At 43.5% G+C, this 16,839-nt stretch overlaps 1 protein-coding gene across 20 annotated transcripts in view; it reads left to right on the top strand.

The window, feature by feature from the left end:
* KIAA1217 (KIAA1217 ortholog) overlaps positions 1-16,839 on the top strand; it is a 750,245-nt gene that overhangs the window by 579,223 nt on the left and 154,183 nt on the right. The window lies entirely within an intron of this gene.

Below are 16,839 nucleotides of genomic sequence, written 5' to 3'. Positions count from 1 at the left end.
CCTGTACTAATGAAGTATTTTCTAAAAGACAGTGAACTTTTAACAACAGGAGCTTAACTGGTTATTTTTCACAGATCTGTGCTTAAACATGGTCAGAGAATGGTCCCTGTTTTAAAATCTGTGCATGTTGTAGTTTAAAGGAGGAACCTTAACTATTTATGTGGAGAGAAATGAGATTTCTTTCTGTCTTCATACGTTTAGTGGTAGATTCGTGTCTTGGGTCCTATTTTGAGTTACAACTGATTGTGGATTCAATGAGTTGCAACAATTAAGAACTGTTGGGTTTTTTTTGTTTTTTGTTTTTTGTTTTTTTTTTTTTTTACCTCAGAATCAACTCTGCAGAGTATCTCAGAGAATCAGTTATCAGCTGTGCAGGGGGTAGATCCATCTTGAACCAAATGAGCAGTTTTATTGCTTCTTTACAATTGAACAAACATAGGCGCTGATTTGTCCCAGACCTTGTCAGAGAAGCAATGTAGGTGTGTGAAAAAAGAGTATATTCTACAGTCTTGTCTTCAAGTGTGAAAAAAGCTTTTGCAGTCCAGCTAACTTGAGACACCAAGCATAGTGATTTCTTCACAGACATTAGGACTGAAAATGAACAACCTGTATCTTCCTCTAATACCTTACCAGGGGCTTGGGAAAAGCCATGGCAGAAGGCAGTGGAGGGATAGTTGGAGGGCTTGGCTTGACCTCTCCTCAGCATCCAGCCACAAGTAAAGCAGCCGCTTGGTAGGAATACAGCAGGGCTTGCCTACATGTAAGGCTCTCTCTGAACAAAAAGAGACAGCCTAGACCAACTCAGTCTACCTCAGTGAGCCTTCCAAAGGGCATCTGTAATAGTCCAACATTTGAGGTTAAAAAGCTCAAGGAATCAGAAGATTGGGAAAATATGAAAGGAACCAATATGAAAGGAAAGGAAATGTGGCAAAGATCTTCATTCAAATTTGAGTCCAAAGCCATTCCTCTCTGGAGAGAGCCATTCGGATAAGACCTAGCGTTGACTGAACACAGGAATTACTGTCACACCACCAATGATATGCTAAAAATAATTTGCCATCTGAGTCCTTCTTATATCTTTAGGTTCTTTGTAGAGAACCCAGGCTAGGAGTCGTTCTTTCTGTTCACTTTATTTTGCTCTCATTTATCTTGACTGTTGACAGTATTTTATTAAATCAATTTTTTTTTTAGATTGTGGTAAAATGAACACAACACAGAACTTTACCATTGACCATTTCTAACTGTACAGTCAGTGGTGAAATCATTACTGAAATCATACAGTATTTGTCTTACTGTGTCTTACCTCTTACCTCAGTGTAAGTGTCCTCAAGGTTTAGCCCCGTCAGAATGTCCTTCCTTTCTGAGGGCTCCTTTTAAGGGCTGAGTACTATTCTGTCATGTGGATATACCACCTTTTGTCGTCCAGTCATCTGTCAATGGACGTTTGGATTTTATTTTTGACTTTTAATCAATAAAATGGACCCACATGACCATTCCCTACAGGAATATGCCTCAACAAAATAGTTCCAGAATTTGGAAATACTTCCCGGTTAGACTTCTTGCCGTTGTTGATAACTGTGATTTGGCTTAGTGAGTGTTACTAGTAGAAGAAATGATCACTTTAGAAATGAATTGCAACAATTGATCGCTAGTCTTGAGAATTCACATCTTCTCACTTCAAGTTCAAGCAGCTGCAGGATCCAATAAACAAAAAGCCAAAGGACAAAGGTGGCAACCACTTGGTAAGAAATGTTTGTTTTCCTGAATCGATTTCCCTGTACCCGGCGTCCAGAAAAGTGTGTTTTTCATGGACATTTTAAGCCTCTAAGCTTGAGATGTGGGTTTATTTCCTCAAAGACCTAGTACGTGATCTTTCTCACCAGACTCTCTCTCAGGCTCCGCTAGGTAAACAACTCTGAGGTCTGGAAAATGGGAGTGAGGGGAGTCATTTAGATTATTTCACATCCTCTCACCCCGGAGTACTTTCCTTACTCAACACTTTCCTCACGTTTCTCAGAGGAAAAAAGAAATGGAAACTTGGTACATTTATTTTTTACATACATGCCAGCTTTGACCACTCTTGGCAGTAGGTGAGCAGGAGATTAATGATGGGGATCACGCCATGGAAAAAGCCATAAGGCTTTACATCACAATTTTTTGTTTTTAAAACATTTTGTTTTCATAGCTGGGGATTACTCCATTTGCAGAGGGTAGGGAGAATGAAAAAATATATATAGTAGAATAAAAGAGAGAGTACTTATTCCAAAAAAAAAAAAAAAGACACAAAGATGTAACCAATTCCATTTCAGTTTTGGGAAGAAATGCTTTGAGTTTTGAGGCGAATGAACAGGAAAATATCCTTATGCGTATGCTATTTTGCATACCATTCCTTGCCTGAAGAAAAAGACCATATAACGAAGAGGTAATTATTGTCCCAATGTACTTAGAGTATGATTATTCTTTTTTTTTTTTAAAGATTTTATTATTTATTTGACAGACAGAGATGACAAGTAGGCTCAGAGGCAGGCAGAGAGAGGGGGAAGCAGGCTTCCCGCTGAGCAGAGAGCCCGATGCGGGGCTCGATCCCAGGACCCTGGGATCCTGACCTGAGCTGAAGGCAGAGGCTTTAACCCACTGAGCCACCCAGGTACCCCAGAATATGATTATTCTTATCCTAAAAGGATCACCAATTGATTCACTTCAAAAATAGAAGTGACTTCAGTTCATTTCAGTATGCACATAATGGACTTGACTTATTTGTCTGCTGTACATTAAATGGTAAAAACTTAATTGAGGATAAATTACAAAGGAAAATAAAAGCATGTGTATAATTCTAATATGTAACCAATTAAGAAATGAAAAAATATAATTCCATTAAAATTTGTTTGACTTAATGTAACGTTGGGGAGACATAGTGGGTAGCCTGACAATCACAAATAGCTAGAAGTTTTTTAAGTGGATGGCCATTTTAAAAAAAAAAGACATTTATTTGTTTGTTTGTTTTTTATTAACATATAGTGTATTATTAGCCACGGGGGTACAGGTCTGTGAATCGTCAGGCTTACATACTTCACAGCAATCACCATAGCACATACCCTCCCCAGTGTCCATCACACAAGCACCCTCTTCCTACTTCCTGCCCCCGGCATACCCTCAGTTTGTTTTGTGAGATTAAGAATCTCTTATGGTTTGTCTCCCTCCCAATATTTGGGTTTTTTTTTTTTTTTAAAGCAATCTCTATACCTAGCATGGGGCTCGAACTCATGACCCTGAGATTAAGAGTGGATGCCGTACCGACTGAACCAGCCAAGCGTCCCACCATTTTTATTGTCAGTGGATGCAGTGGTTGTAGAATAGTGTCTCTAGCACAGTGTAGCAAATGGACAGATTCTTAGCTCTGAGTATATACTCACAGCAACTATCTCTATCCTTTTTACTCTGTATTTATGGTATAAGAGATCTTTTAAAAATTATCTTGATTTTTTGGGTAAAAATTACCTAAAGATAAAGGGAAGTTGTATTTTTTTTTAAGATTTTATTTATTTGACAGAGATCACAAGTAGGCAGAGAGAGAGAGGAGGAAGCAGGCTCCCTGCTGAGCAGAGAGCCTGATGTAGGGCCTTGATCTCAGGACCCTGAGATCATGACCTGAGCTGAAGGCAGAGGCTTTAACCCACTGAGCCACCCAGGCGCCCCGAAAGTTGTATTTTTTTGAATGAGATGTTAGTGCGGTCTTAGAAAACTGTATACATACTATGAAAGTCACCTCCTGTGTGTTCTGTAGAGTCTTGTAGATAATAGAAGCCAGAAAAATCTAAGTTAAGAGAGCTCAGGAATAAGCAGGCTGAATTCTTATACCTGTTCTGGGAGCAGTGAGTTTGGTGAAAAGCAATGATTTGGGGAAGAAACATGAAGTTTGACAGAGTGCTCCCACAGGGTAGACCCAAGCGTGCAGGGTAATCTGGGGTCTCACAGTTTTATAGGAGGTTATGTTGACTATCACTAGGTGAATATTAACTTTGTCATTTGTGAAGGACATGTAACCGTGGCCATGTGAAAGAAAGGGGGAGGGGGGGAAGACTGCCAGAGTCAGCCAGAGTATAGTATAGAATACTGGGGAACGCCTAACTTCTGTGTGTATCTTAGGAGGAGATTTGAAGAGAGGTTGACAAGAAAGGATAGATATTTTTTGAACATGGACCCAATGCCAGGTGTGAACTCCTCCCTGAAACGACATGGTGGTGTTCCCATTTTGCAGATGAGAAGACTAAGGCTCAGTCAGCCGGTTGTTTAGGAGACAGTATATCTAGGACCATATGATTCCGAGCCTGTGCCCTTTCCCAAACAGGCCCCTGCTCCTGGTCAGCTTCTTCTAGCAGACACACTGATCTGGAACGTCCCTCCTATAACCTGAGGCAGTCTTACCCTCCCTGCTTTGGGTGTTGGAATGGGTATGCCAGTGTCTGAAAGCCATTAAGGAAAATGAGTCACTGGCTGGACACCCTGAACGTCTTCCGATTAGGAGAGCTTCGCGGAGAAGTAAAGTACCAAATGATTTTTCTTCCTAAAAAGAACTGAATCTCTCTCTTGAGTAGATAGAGATTGTTGGCAAGTTCATGTGCATCCTGGTCAGCAGAAAAGAAATATAAGCCGTAATGAAAAACCTGTGGACTCAGAATACCTTTAGCCCCCAGAGCTGCAGAGCAGGCCTTCGGGGAATGATGTTGAAAGGATGCAGAATGGAGGGGGTGGGCATGAAGAGAATTCTGGTCCAGGGGGAAAAGCCAGAAAATAGAAAATGAAGAGATGGAAGGAAGGCACGCTGCGTGGTGAATTTTCACCCCTGGGTAAGGTGGTGGAATCTGCTTTTGTTTCACTGCTTAGCCCCCAAGTAATTTTTTTTTTCTTTTTTTTGTAAAGAAAGAGAAGAAAATATTTTTGAGGTAACTCATTACCTTTTGGCTTTAGGCCTAGAAGCCTCAGAAGTTAAAAGTAATTTTATATGCTGCAGATGCTTCCTGGTTTTAAAACTGGGACCTGGCTTCGAAACAATGATGACATCAACACTGAAGGATATTATTCTTCCATATCATGTAATTCCAGTAGCAGCTGGGGGGAGGGGGGCGTCTTTATGAACATAGGGGTAGGAGAAGTAGTCCGATGTAGATCATGAACTAACCAAAGAAAAGATACTTAGCTTGATTTCCATTGTAGGTAAAGATTAATTTGGACTGTGTTCTAGTTCTGAGACAGTACAGTAGATAAACCTGTCTTGCCTGTTAGTATTTTTAAAAAGGCCTTGATATTGATTATAGACTTTTGATGTGTTTTCATGACAGTTCAGACTACCCACGCCCTAAAACACCAATAATTAAGAAAAACTCTCCTTCAGAGGAGAATCAAGGCAACTCTGCTTCCATGATTTAATTTTTGACGTCTCTGGAGGGATGCAACAAGCTCTTTTTAGCCATTGGTAGTTGATCTTGAAATAGGGTATGTACTTCCTCTGTAGTACGCTAGTGAGTCTCAGTTTTATTCTTGAGAGCATGAAGTTAAGTGGTAGAAACAAAAGGAACTTCATAGAACCTTATTTCCAAATCCTGTCCTCCTATATTCTCTAGACCCGGCTGGCAGTAGATGGGTAACATTTATGGTTGGTCATACCTACCGGGCCATGTATTTCAACTGTTACTTTTGGAAGAGTGGATATACGACTTTGGGATCCAGTTCTGACTTCCTGTCTGGTTTCCTCTCTTCCCTGCCTTGGGCTCATTTTTTTCTAGAGTTCTTGAAGTCTCTATAACCATGCCCTTCCCAGCACAGTCCAGGGTCATTGGATGTGTCTTCATGACTGTTTGGTCATTTGACGGTGTTGGGTGAGTGTAGGTGTGCTCCTCCACTGTGCCCAGAAGATACACCAGCAGAGGCTCAACCACAGTCAGGGCCTATTGCCCAGTGTGAAATGAGAGGTTCGTCCCGTAGGAGAGGGGAAGCTGGGGAGCCAGTGAGAATACAGGATTTTTCCTCACCTTGTGTCTAGGCTCATGAACTCTTGAAAAACAACGAAATAAGGAACAGTTGCCTTTGCATAATTTATTTCATTTCTGGATCCCTTTTGCATCCTATCAAAATCTCTGCTCTACAAAGGCTCTACTAAATTATTGGTACTAAGCCTATCTGATAAGGTTGCTGTTGTGTCTCTCCCCAGGGGTCTCTGCGCTTTTAATAATGGAGTCAGTCCAAACCCCCTGCTTAGCTAATCAAGGACCTGTGGGTTTGCAGGGTCAGCTGGCAGGTTGGTGTAGTGTTCCTGGAACAAGATGGCTTCTTAGTTCCCATAAAATCACCCTCTTCTCCCACAGCCCAACCACAAGCCACTACCCTGCCTGCTCACAGGGCTGACACTGCTCTGTGGTTAATAAAAGAGATAAGAGCCTACACATGCTGGTGGCTGGTAACATAGTAGGAAGACCTGTGTTCTCCTGCCTGAAGGTGTAATATAGCCCAGGGCTGGGAATGGGCCTTCTGGTCTACCTTGGCATGGATCGCCTTCCCAGCTGGGCTGTTTTGCCTCCTCCCAGGGTGGTGAATGCTGGCCGCCAGCATGACTGTTCTGTGTGGACACTCGAAGCCTGCCTTCCCTCTCTGCAGCACCGTTTGCTCCCCTGGACTAGGAAAGAGGGCAGTAGACAAACCTACATCAGAGCCAAATATTGGATCACACTTGCCACATATGTCTCTTCAGCTGATCTAAGAGCTGCATTATGAATGGGGAGGAGAGGTGACCCACTGAGATAATCCTTGAAAGAGTGATCCCATCCTTAGAAAGTTGGCCTTTGTTCCAGTGTTCTCTACAGAATAATCATGGGCCACATCATACTTTCACATTTCTAGGTCATTAATTGCAAGAGGTGTGTGTGTGTGTGTGTACTTGAAGTATCCACCTAAAAACGTTGCTTTACCCTTCTCAAAAATGGGCTCTGATCTGCCCATTTTAGCCAATGGTAGCCAGAGCACCACTGTTCCATTGAAAATGTAATATTTTCTTATGCCAACCAGTCAAATGCTCTCTGTTTAAAATGCTGTCCTTCACGCTGGATCTGAAAGCTCTTCAATGACATCTCAGAGAGTCAGCCCTGTATTGAGAAGGTCATTGTCAAAGTAGGAGTAAACGAAGAATCAAGGTTATTCTTGCTCTGTACTCTTGCCCTCAGAGTGAGTTACCATTCCCAGAGGCACAGCAACCATGCTGTGCTTGAGTTATGTGTTTGCGAGTGGGATTTATTAGCTTTGGGGAGGAAGGAGAAGGTCATCATGATACTTGGTAAATTATGAGAGGGGGGTCAGAGGATCAAAAAGAGGGAGCTCCCTGCCAGAAATTCCTGGCTAAGAGTCAAAATACCATGGAGCAAATAGTTTGGAAATTATGAGTAACCTTCTCAACTTCATCCTAGACCCTCAGGCCCAAGAGTGTACCCCAAAGGAGGGAGCAGAGCTTTGCAGGAATTTGGAGGTGGGAGGATGGTGGGTGGCCAATTTCTTGTGGGTTTCTACAGTGAGTACTAAAGGGTGAAAATAGTGTCAAGTGTTCCTCAAAAGCTCTAGAATGATCCTATATTACGTCCGCATCTGCCTCAGACCCACAGCGGCCTCCCGGGTCTTCCAGATGGAAGAGGAGAGAGTCAGACCAACAGGAAGTGCTCATCTCAGTGATGTGGTTTCCTCTTCGCTCCCTGACGGAGGGTCTCTCCCTCCCTTCACTGAACAAGATGTCCTTCAGAGGAGGGAAAAGAAAACCTCCTTCCCCCCCCATGGGGTTGACATTCCAGTAGTGCACCTGTCTAAAGGACATGAGATGGGACCGCCTTGGTGGAAATGCGTGGGAACTCAAAGTGTCACCCCAGCACCCGTGCGGCGCTTGCTTCTGGTGGAGCACCGCCTTCACAGTGGCGCTGTAGTTTACTTGTGAGTTAACAACTTCTGATTTCCTTTCTCTCAATGTCTTTATCACTGCCTCTGTTCCATCCTATATTTCCGACTTATTTCGGTAACGTTTTGATGGAAGAGTGTCAGGGAGTTTCTGTAGTAACTTTCATTTGCAGCTTCAACTTGCGGAAGTTGATCATCTTAACTGGTGTTTGAGAGCCTTTTAATGGCCCCAGCCATGCCCCATTGATCATTTTTGAACTCTGATTTGCACCGCGGCTCCAGAAATTCCATACTGAGGATGCAAAACAGGACCTGTATGAGAGGTTCATTTCTCTCTCTCGATCTCACTGTCCCATTTTTCAGTGTAGGGCCACAAGCTCCTCGTGTCCTTGGAGAACTGCTTTCAGCTTTTTGCTCATTCTCTTTCCAGGCAATTAGCAAAAGTCTGTTCAATTGTTGAACTGTTATGTGTGCACATCCTTTTTTAATTCATTGTATCAGAGGGATGCCTGCTACACATCTTCAAGAAGAACTCCTAGAACCCAGCCTATTGTTTCAAAAGATTGAGATCTTATTTTATGAACAAAAAATTTACCTGGGTATTAAAAATGACAACATATGGTATTCCTTCAGCTGGAAGAACGTATGAACTCCAGTAGCTTCAAAATCAGGCTAGAGAGCTGTAGCTGGGTTGGTTTCTTTTCACTCCACCACAGATTATTTTCCTTAATTACAATGTTAAAAATACTAATTTGTAATTATGGCCCCAGTTATGTTGTATTAATTATAATTATAATGTTTTATCACATAGACTAGCAACTGATGATGGCCCTTGTCTGTTTAAATAATATCAATCCATCTTTGAATTTAAGAAATGCCACCACTTACTCATTTAATCGATGTTAGCAGTGAAATGAAACTGTCGAGAAGACTATTTGTGTACAAAGGCATTTTTATCCCAATAAAGTTTATAGCTTTCACAATAATCTTCAACCCCCCATGCATATTTCTGGGGATTGCCAGACTAGAAAGTGGGAAATGGGAAAGGAGGCCAGGCTCTAGCACCGAGCTCTTGGGTAGCATGGGCTGAAGAGGGCTGGTGGGTTGGCTGAGCCCTGTCCGTGCAACTTTGCATATCTGTGGCAGCAGAGAACTGGAGATCAGAACACCAATTTGCCTGGGGTCAGGGAGGTGGCGGCCCCACAGGCAGGTGGGCCTTAGGGACAGCATGTCTCAGGGCCCAGACCACCAGCTGGGGATGGGGATCTGCCCACCCATGAGACATCTGCCATCATAATTCTTACTTGCTCATGAAATGAAGCTGCATGTTCAAGTTGAAGGTCTTGCATCCCTGCAGCTAAGAGGCCTGGAGTGGACAGAGCCAGACCTCATCCTTCAACAGCAGAATATTCTAGGAACTCTGGTCTATGTGTGTTTGCCTCCAGCTCCCTCTCCTTGAGAAAAGCACGACTGCTTTATTATTATTAGAGCCAATGCTTTTGTCCAGTTTCCTCCTTTGCCCTTCTTGGTGACAGGGTGAGGTAGGTGGGATGTTTGTTGCCATTTTGCTGGCATGAAGGTGAACCTTGGTGGTCTAATGGGTCCAGTACAAAGCCTAATGTCAGCCTAAGTAATTCATTCAAAGCAGAACAGTGAACAAGTGCCGACCCTAGGTCTTATACCCAGGTTCTTCCCACCAGTGCTTGGAGCTCTGGCCCTGCACGCTAGGCCTTCCTCAGTAATGGCTATGAGTGCCACACTCTGGTGTGGCCAAGGATATTAAGAGGCGGTATGCCTCTGGGAGAGACCCAAATCTAAGGTCTGCCATAGAGATTGAACCTAACTCTTCATTTTGCACATAAGGAAACTGAGGACTGGGCAGATGCCTGAGTTGCATTGAGTGCCCAGAGAACCTTCTACAACCCAGACTTGGGCTGTCTGCCCCGTGCTTTCTGGACCACTGAACCTCATGTCTCCCTCACAGAGTGGCATTGGCCATTATTCTGCAAATGCCCCATTCATGTCACCTCCAACCATTACGGAAACTTCTGGAGAAGATGTTTTGTGAAAAGGCCAGCTAGTGCTTCCCTGTTGTAGGTAGTAGGTAGGGGAAGACGAGATGTTCAGAGGCATCCTTATCCTTCAGCTGGTTTGAGTGGTGTGAATCCCCTTGATTCAGGGGCAGGTTGGTCAAAATCTAAGAGATTCTAGTCTCTGTGACGATTTTCTCTGGGAGAAGAGGGAGGATCAGAAGTGCAGTGTGTTCCCGACTGGTTTCAGTAAATGATCCCATTTTTTATCCTTCCTTTCTCCGAGTTAAAATTCAATTATACCCTCTCTCCTCGCTATTAAAATTCGTACCTTCAGTTACGTCTCAAGTTCAACAACTTAAGCTTCTCAAGCAAGGCCTGGTCCCATGGTGGCCTGACTGAGGCAGGTGTCGGTGGGTACTGTGCCCCCAGCAGGCAGTGTCACTCCCCTTACAGCAACAGCCATTGAAGAAGGATGGAGTGGATCACAGAGGTTTGGAATAATGAGGGAGAAATAGAAAGCTGGAGTTCAAAGCCTCCCCCCTTTTTAAAGTTTTGACTATTTTTGTTTCCCTTGAGTTTAGTGTTCAGGGGAGGAGGGTTTTGGTGGACATCGAAGGGAAACCCTGCCAAACAGAAATTCCACATCAGATGGAGATTTTCCTCTTTCCAAGAAGGTGTGAGAGTAGCCAAGAAGCATTAAAGCATGGGGGGAAGTCAGGGTGACGGGTAGGAACGCTCTGGATGGAGCATGGGGTCTGGGGATAGTCCCATGGGTTTTCTGAGGAGGCTCATGTGAGCTTTGGGGAGTTTCTGGGCTGGCTACCGGTGCCTGGCCTCCTCAGACCTGAGCTAGTCAAAGGGACAGGAGGTAAGCATTCAGATCAAGCCTGTTGCCAAAGCCAAGGCTCCTTGAGCACCAGGGTCTTCTTCCAGCCTTTCTGTTCGTTCTGGAGGGAAGTCTGAGCCCTGGAGAGATCCCTGCCGTACTGGTGCTTACGTGGAGGGTGAGGACGGGCAGAGAAGAAGCATGCAAGCAAATGAGCTGTCTCGCATGTCAAGTAGCATTAAGTGCAGTACACAAAAATTGACAGAATTCTCAAGGAACTGGTCATTCCGATGCCCAGAGATTGCATCTGGTCAGGGTGGTTCCAAGATACCTGTCCCCCTTTTGGAGATGACCTGGCTTAACTCTTCCCAGACATTTTCTCTAACACTCCCTGGGGCGCTGGGCTTCTTTTCCTTCTTTGGTAAGTGGAAATGTGGAGGAAGGACCTTAGGAAAGCCTGCTGAGATCTGTTAAGGAGACATGGGTCATTTTATAACTAGTATCCTCATCCTCATCCTTCCCTTTGCGTGAGACCCAACCTTTGCGGATCTCTCCAAGGTCTGTTGCATCGTTTCTTCCCGTATTCTGTGAGTTACGAAGGGTGGGGTTGGAAACCCCAGACGTGGAGAATGACTAGGGTTAATACCACAGTCTTCCACAGCTGCTGTGTTGTTCAGAACACTGGCCACAAACACCATGTTGTGTCTAGAGCTTGGACCGCTCAAATGTCTGCCCAGAGTGGGACAGGTTTCCTTGCTTACTTTACAGTCCGCTTTTGCAGGCCACAGCAAGGTAGTAGAAATAACTGTGTAACCGTGTAAACCCACTTTTTTGAAAGCCAGCACTCCATTGTATGCATAAGTCGACAAATAGATTTCTTTCTTTTCTTTTTTTTTTTTTTAAACATCAGACCCCCTCCCTCCGTTGGAGTCACGAGAAGACCAGCACGGGAGTTGTGGCCATCCTGATGTGAGGCATGGATTTCTCATTTTTTAGAACTTATCTCACTTCATACAACAAAACTGTAATACAAATACTATTATTACTAATTTTTAGCACTTTAAGGATGAGGAAGCTGCACGTGACTCATGACCTCGTCAGTATTTCCAAGGTGAGGTGCTCCAAGACATTAAGAGTTGAACTTGAGGCTCAAGGCTAGTTCTCTCTTTGCAAAAGTTATATCCCCCATCGCTGGCATGAATTCACTGTAGAATTATTTGGAATTCTCAGGAAATTCGAAATTCCTAGGATTTCTGCCCTGAATCTTTTTCTTTTTGAGATGTTGCATTTTTTTTGGTGGGGGGTGGGGGAGGTCTGTTTACTCTTGAGAGTCCCTCAGACTTTATCTTATGTTTTAAGGTTATTGTTAATCAATTATAATACTGACCATGACTCACAAAGTCTCTCAAGGCTACCTACTTTTATTCCATCTTTAGTATCTTAAACATTTTTAGAAAGGAATTATGTACAGTTGGGTCTCTCCGCAGAGTTAACTTTTTCTTTTTACCCCGAATAACCTAAAATTGCTTTGGTCCCCAAGTTACTGGTAGAACTGTGTGTCTTTGGGATAGAATGACTTCTCACACAATTTCCCCAACATTGGCTTTTGTGATGTTCTTTAGTTTTGCGGGGAGGGGGAGCTGCTACTCATTTTTCTTTCTTCAGTGGCAACTTCATTAGACTTGCAGATATCAGCTCTCTGCTGTCATTGGTGTTAATGACACAAACGGTCACCCGTTGTAATTTTTTCTGACTGGTTATATACAGCGAAAATGCACTGTACAAGGGACTCTGGGGCATTCTGAAGAGCTGAAGACTGACTCCAAGCCATCAGTGCGAAGTGTGTCTTGTTTCCTCCCAAGACTAGGATTTCAGCGGTTTCCTCCCCTCCTGCTAGGGACTGCATTCATGGTACGCCTTGAGTTCAAGGCGCCCCCTTGTGGTGCGACTGATACATAACCAACGTGAGAAAAAACGACAAGCCAACCAGTGGTAAAGAGGCTGTGCATTCAGATATGATCTTACTGTTCTAACCAATTTTAAGGCTATCAAATGAACAAAATCCTGTTTTCCGATTTTCTTTTAAATTTGTCTGTAGCTGTTTATACTATATTCAGCGCTTCGTGTTGGGGGAGGCAGAAACAAATCAGAAAAGCACAAGTCGCAAATCCTGGGCAACTTTTAAATAAATACACACACCCACACATATATTTTAGTACAAAAGTAATACATGTTTATTCTAGAAATGCTAGAAAGAACAGATAAAGGGTAAAAAATCATGATCTGACAACCCATATGGACCAGCATTTTGGTGTATGTTCTATTTTTTTTTCCAAGTATATAGACTCAAGGAAAACCAAACACATGTCGTTTCACCTACCATGATTTTTCCCGCTGAATTATACCCGTGAACTCCATTCTCTGTTGTTACAGGCTCTGCTCCTTCATCATTGCTAGTGCCTGCTTAGTTCGGTCGGTTCCGTGGCGTGCACGCTTGTGGGTTACTACAGATTATTTCCTTAAAGTCAGTTGCTTGAAATCGAATGCCGAATCAGAAGGATAAGCACCCTTTTGAGGCATTGGGTACTTATCGCTTCATTATTGTCAGTAAAGCATCTTTGGGGGAATGCGATTGTTTTTAACAAAGGCTTCAAGTTCCTAGCATTTGCATTCTTAGTTTGTGCCAGGAATTGTGCCTCTTGGTTTCCGTGCCCCCATCCCATTTGATCCTCATAACAACTATGTGAAGTAAATACTATTATTGTCCTCCCTTTCCAGATAAGGAAAGTCAGGCTTACAGAAATGAAGTAGCAGTCTGTGGTTCCAAAAGCAGGAGACAGAGGGCTTTCAGAAATTGGGTAAAAATAGCCCTTTGCATCCCTTAAATCTTGAACTAAGTGGAAACTAATACTGATAATTCTCCATTGGTAAAATAAAGAACAAGGGTGTTGGCAGTAAGAGAGGAGGAAGAGGAAAATACGGGTCCGCCAATTTAGAAACATGAAGAAAATTCTAAGTTAAGGCTCTGGCAATTAGATCTTCTTGTTAGAAGAAGATGCGGTGGACAGCTCAGTGATTACTGTGTAATTATAAAGTCTGGGGAACTCCTAATACAGACATGTTTTCACGAGATCTTGTCATTTTCTTCATGAACACATTTTCTTTGACCACAGTTAGTCTTCAGACTGCTTAAATTACTCCTAAATAGTCGACAGTTGACTGGAAGGAAAGTTTATCAGAAAGCCTTCCATTTCTGGGCAAAATCAGAACCTTTTTGCGAGCTTTTCAGTTTTGGCAAATCTCCAAAGCCCTTTATGATTCATCTCTCTCTCTCTCTCCCTTTCTCTCTCTCTCTCTCTTTCTCACTCCCAAGGGAACTATATTTCCCTTTTGCCATCTTTACCAATATTCTTCTCTTTTCCTATTATTATTATGTAATTATTGTTATTCTAGAAAATTCAGAAAAAGAGCAAACGGCATCTACCCACTATCTGCTCTTCCTGTTCTACCCTTCTCAGGCTCATCAGTCCTGTCTTTATTCTTAGGACGGGGGAGCTTTTGAACCTCTTTCTCTTCCTGCTGCACTTAGCCTCTGCAAGAGATCTGAAGCACCTTTCCCCTCTGTAGTTTCCCTTGACCACTTTCCTCTGTTTTTTGTGTGTTTTTTTTTAAGATTTTTATTTATTTGCTTGAGAGAGAGAACGTGTGCATGGCAGGGGTGGGGCTGGGCAGAAGGAGAGGTAGAGGCAGTCTCTGTGGGACTTGATCCCGGGACCCTGGAGCAATGATGTGAGCCCAAGGTAGACTCTTAACTGATGGAGCCGCCTAGACACTCCGACCATTTTCCTCTTAATGATAGCTACTGGATTTACTAGGAGTCTTTGAAATAATCAAAATGTCCTTCTGTTTAATTTTATGGCATTGTTATGATTACCGCTACAGCTTTTTCCGTGAGGTGAGGCTTGCGTTTTCCCAGTCACTTTTTCCCATTTTCCCTTAGCGTGATGTAGCCTCGTGATGTCCATAAACGACAGCTCGCCTTTAAAATTCTCTGAAGTGACTCGTAGCCACTCCTTCCCCATCCACACTGATTTTTTTTTTTTTTTTAGGAACAATTTTCTGTTTTATGGTCAAATCTATAAATCAGACTTCCAAGCTCTACACACTTGATTTAACCAGAGTATGTGAGTGGCCATAAGATCCAGTTTTCCCCCTCCACTTCCTTACTGGGGGGCTCAGAACCTGTGGAGCTCCAAACATTTCACACAAGGTACGGAACCTGAAGGGAGGAGGTTTTCTCACTTGAGTTTAATTCTGTAATCCTGGGAAAAGGTACCTGGCATTCCAGAACTCAAGTTCCTGTGGCCTCAAGTTCTGGAACCCCTTGTCTGTAGGAACTTCTGCAGCTTCTCAGAGAGGAAGGCCTCCTGCTTCTCCAGCACCCCAGGGTCCTTTCCTCCCGGCTTCTGTGTTTTCCTTGACTTCCATCCATGAAGCTGGAAAAAAAAGCAACCGGTAGAGTTGGTGTTTGTTCCAAGTTTGAAGACTTTGACCTCTCCTGTGTTTCTGCCTCTGCTTTCTTGAGTTTCGGACAACTCTTGCCTACAGCAGCTGCTTTGGGGCCGTTCCTTGTCCCCTTCTGTCTTAGTGTTCTGTTACTACTGGGTCTGTTTCCTCTGCCGAGAGTCCCCCTCTGGAGAGTGGTTGGGTTTTCTGCCCTCCTGGCAGCCTCTTTATAGGGGTGCTGGTCTCCCCTGCCTTCTCCTGCTCTCCGCCCGCACTGAGCAGGGCTGTCTGGTCTCAGCCCATTTTATTCCCCGTGTCCTTGGCCTGCCGACTCTGGTTTTCTGCACCCTTTTCCCCTTGCCTGTCCACAGAAGCTCGTCACGTCTGTCACCCTGCTTCTGTCCTGCACGTTTATTTACCATGCACCTACAGGGCTTTATTATTTGTGGTCCGACTTCGGGAGATTTCTTTCATAGTTGATGAAGCCCGTAAAGAATCGGAGGGCCTACAGCAAGCCTCACCTTTCTAGAGAGAATATATTCACCCAGCAAAGGGCTTTTATGAGGCCAATCCAGCTCATAGCTCTTCTCATGGTGTCACCCTTTTTTTCCTCTTCCGAGTCCCTTCGAGTTCTTTTCCTTTTTATGGGCTGCCTCTGAATGCATTCTGGGTAGACCATTTTAGTACCCTTCTTGTCTGGAGACCCGTCTTTGGGTTTGGGGATGTCGCCATTGGTATTAAAAAGTTCTTTTTTTTTTTTTTTTTTTTTAAGATCTTATCCATTTATTTGAGAGAGAGAGAGAGAGCATGAGCTGAGGGGAGGGCAGAGGGAGAAGCAGATGCTCCGCTGAGCAGGTAGCCCCATGTGGGACTTGATCCCAGGACCCTCATGACTGGAGCCGAACGCAGACGCTTGATCCCTGAGCCACCCAGATGCTGTTCTTTTTCCTATAGAGATTTGTGTCTGATATGTATGAAACCGGGTTCTGTAAATAATATAAAGTTATTAAGAAATACAAGAAAAACAGATTATATATACGTATTCTCTCTGTGTCTGTTAATGGCGGGATGGATCACGGATACTATGTAATTCAGTTAGGACGAGGTTTAGAGGCTCCGTATAGGTTGGTCGTTCAAATGTTGTGTCTGGATTATTTTACTTCATATAATCTCAAGGCGCACTCCTGTTGTATCGTGTGTCTGAATTTCTTTCCTTTGTGAGGCTCAGTAAGCTGTTACGTGTATACACCGTCTTTTGTTGATCCACTCATCCATTGGTGGACACGGGGGCTGTTTGGCCGTTGTGAATAATGCTGCTGTGAACGTGGGTGTGTGGACATATTTCTCTGAGCCTTCAGTTCTCACTGGCTGATTTTGGATTCAAGAGTAAATCATTTGCTCAGCAGGATTATGGAAATTTTCATTTTTTAAAACAAAAAAATGTTTTTCCGCCATGGTCTTTTCAAAAGAAAATAAAGTCTAAAAATTAATCTGTGGATCAAAGAGAACTGAAATATTTAAATACTGGCCAGAGTAAACTAAAGA

The sequence above is a fragment of the Lutra lutra genome, chromosome 8 (genome assembly GCF_902655055.1).
Source record: "Lutra lutra chromosome 8, mLutLut1.2, whole genome shotgun sequence".
In the NCBI taxonomy this organism is placed as follows: domain Eukaryota; kingdom Metazoa; phylum Chordata; class Mammalia; order Carnivora; family Mustelidae; genus Lutra; species Lutra lutra.
Note: the sequence above shows the minus strand (reverse complement) of the source record. Positions and strands in the feature narration are given on the sequence as shown.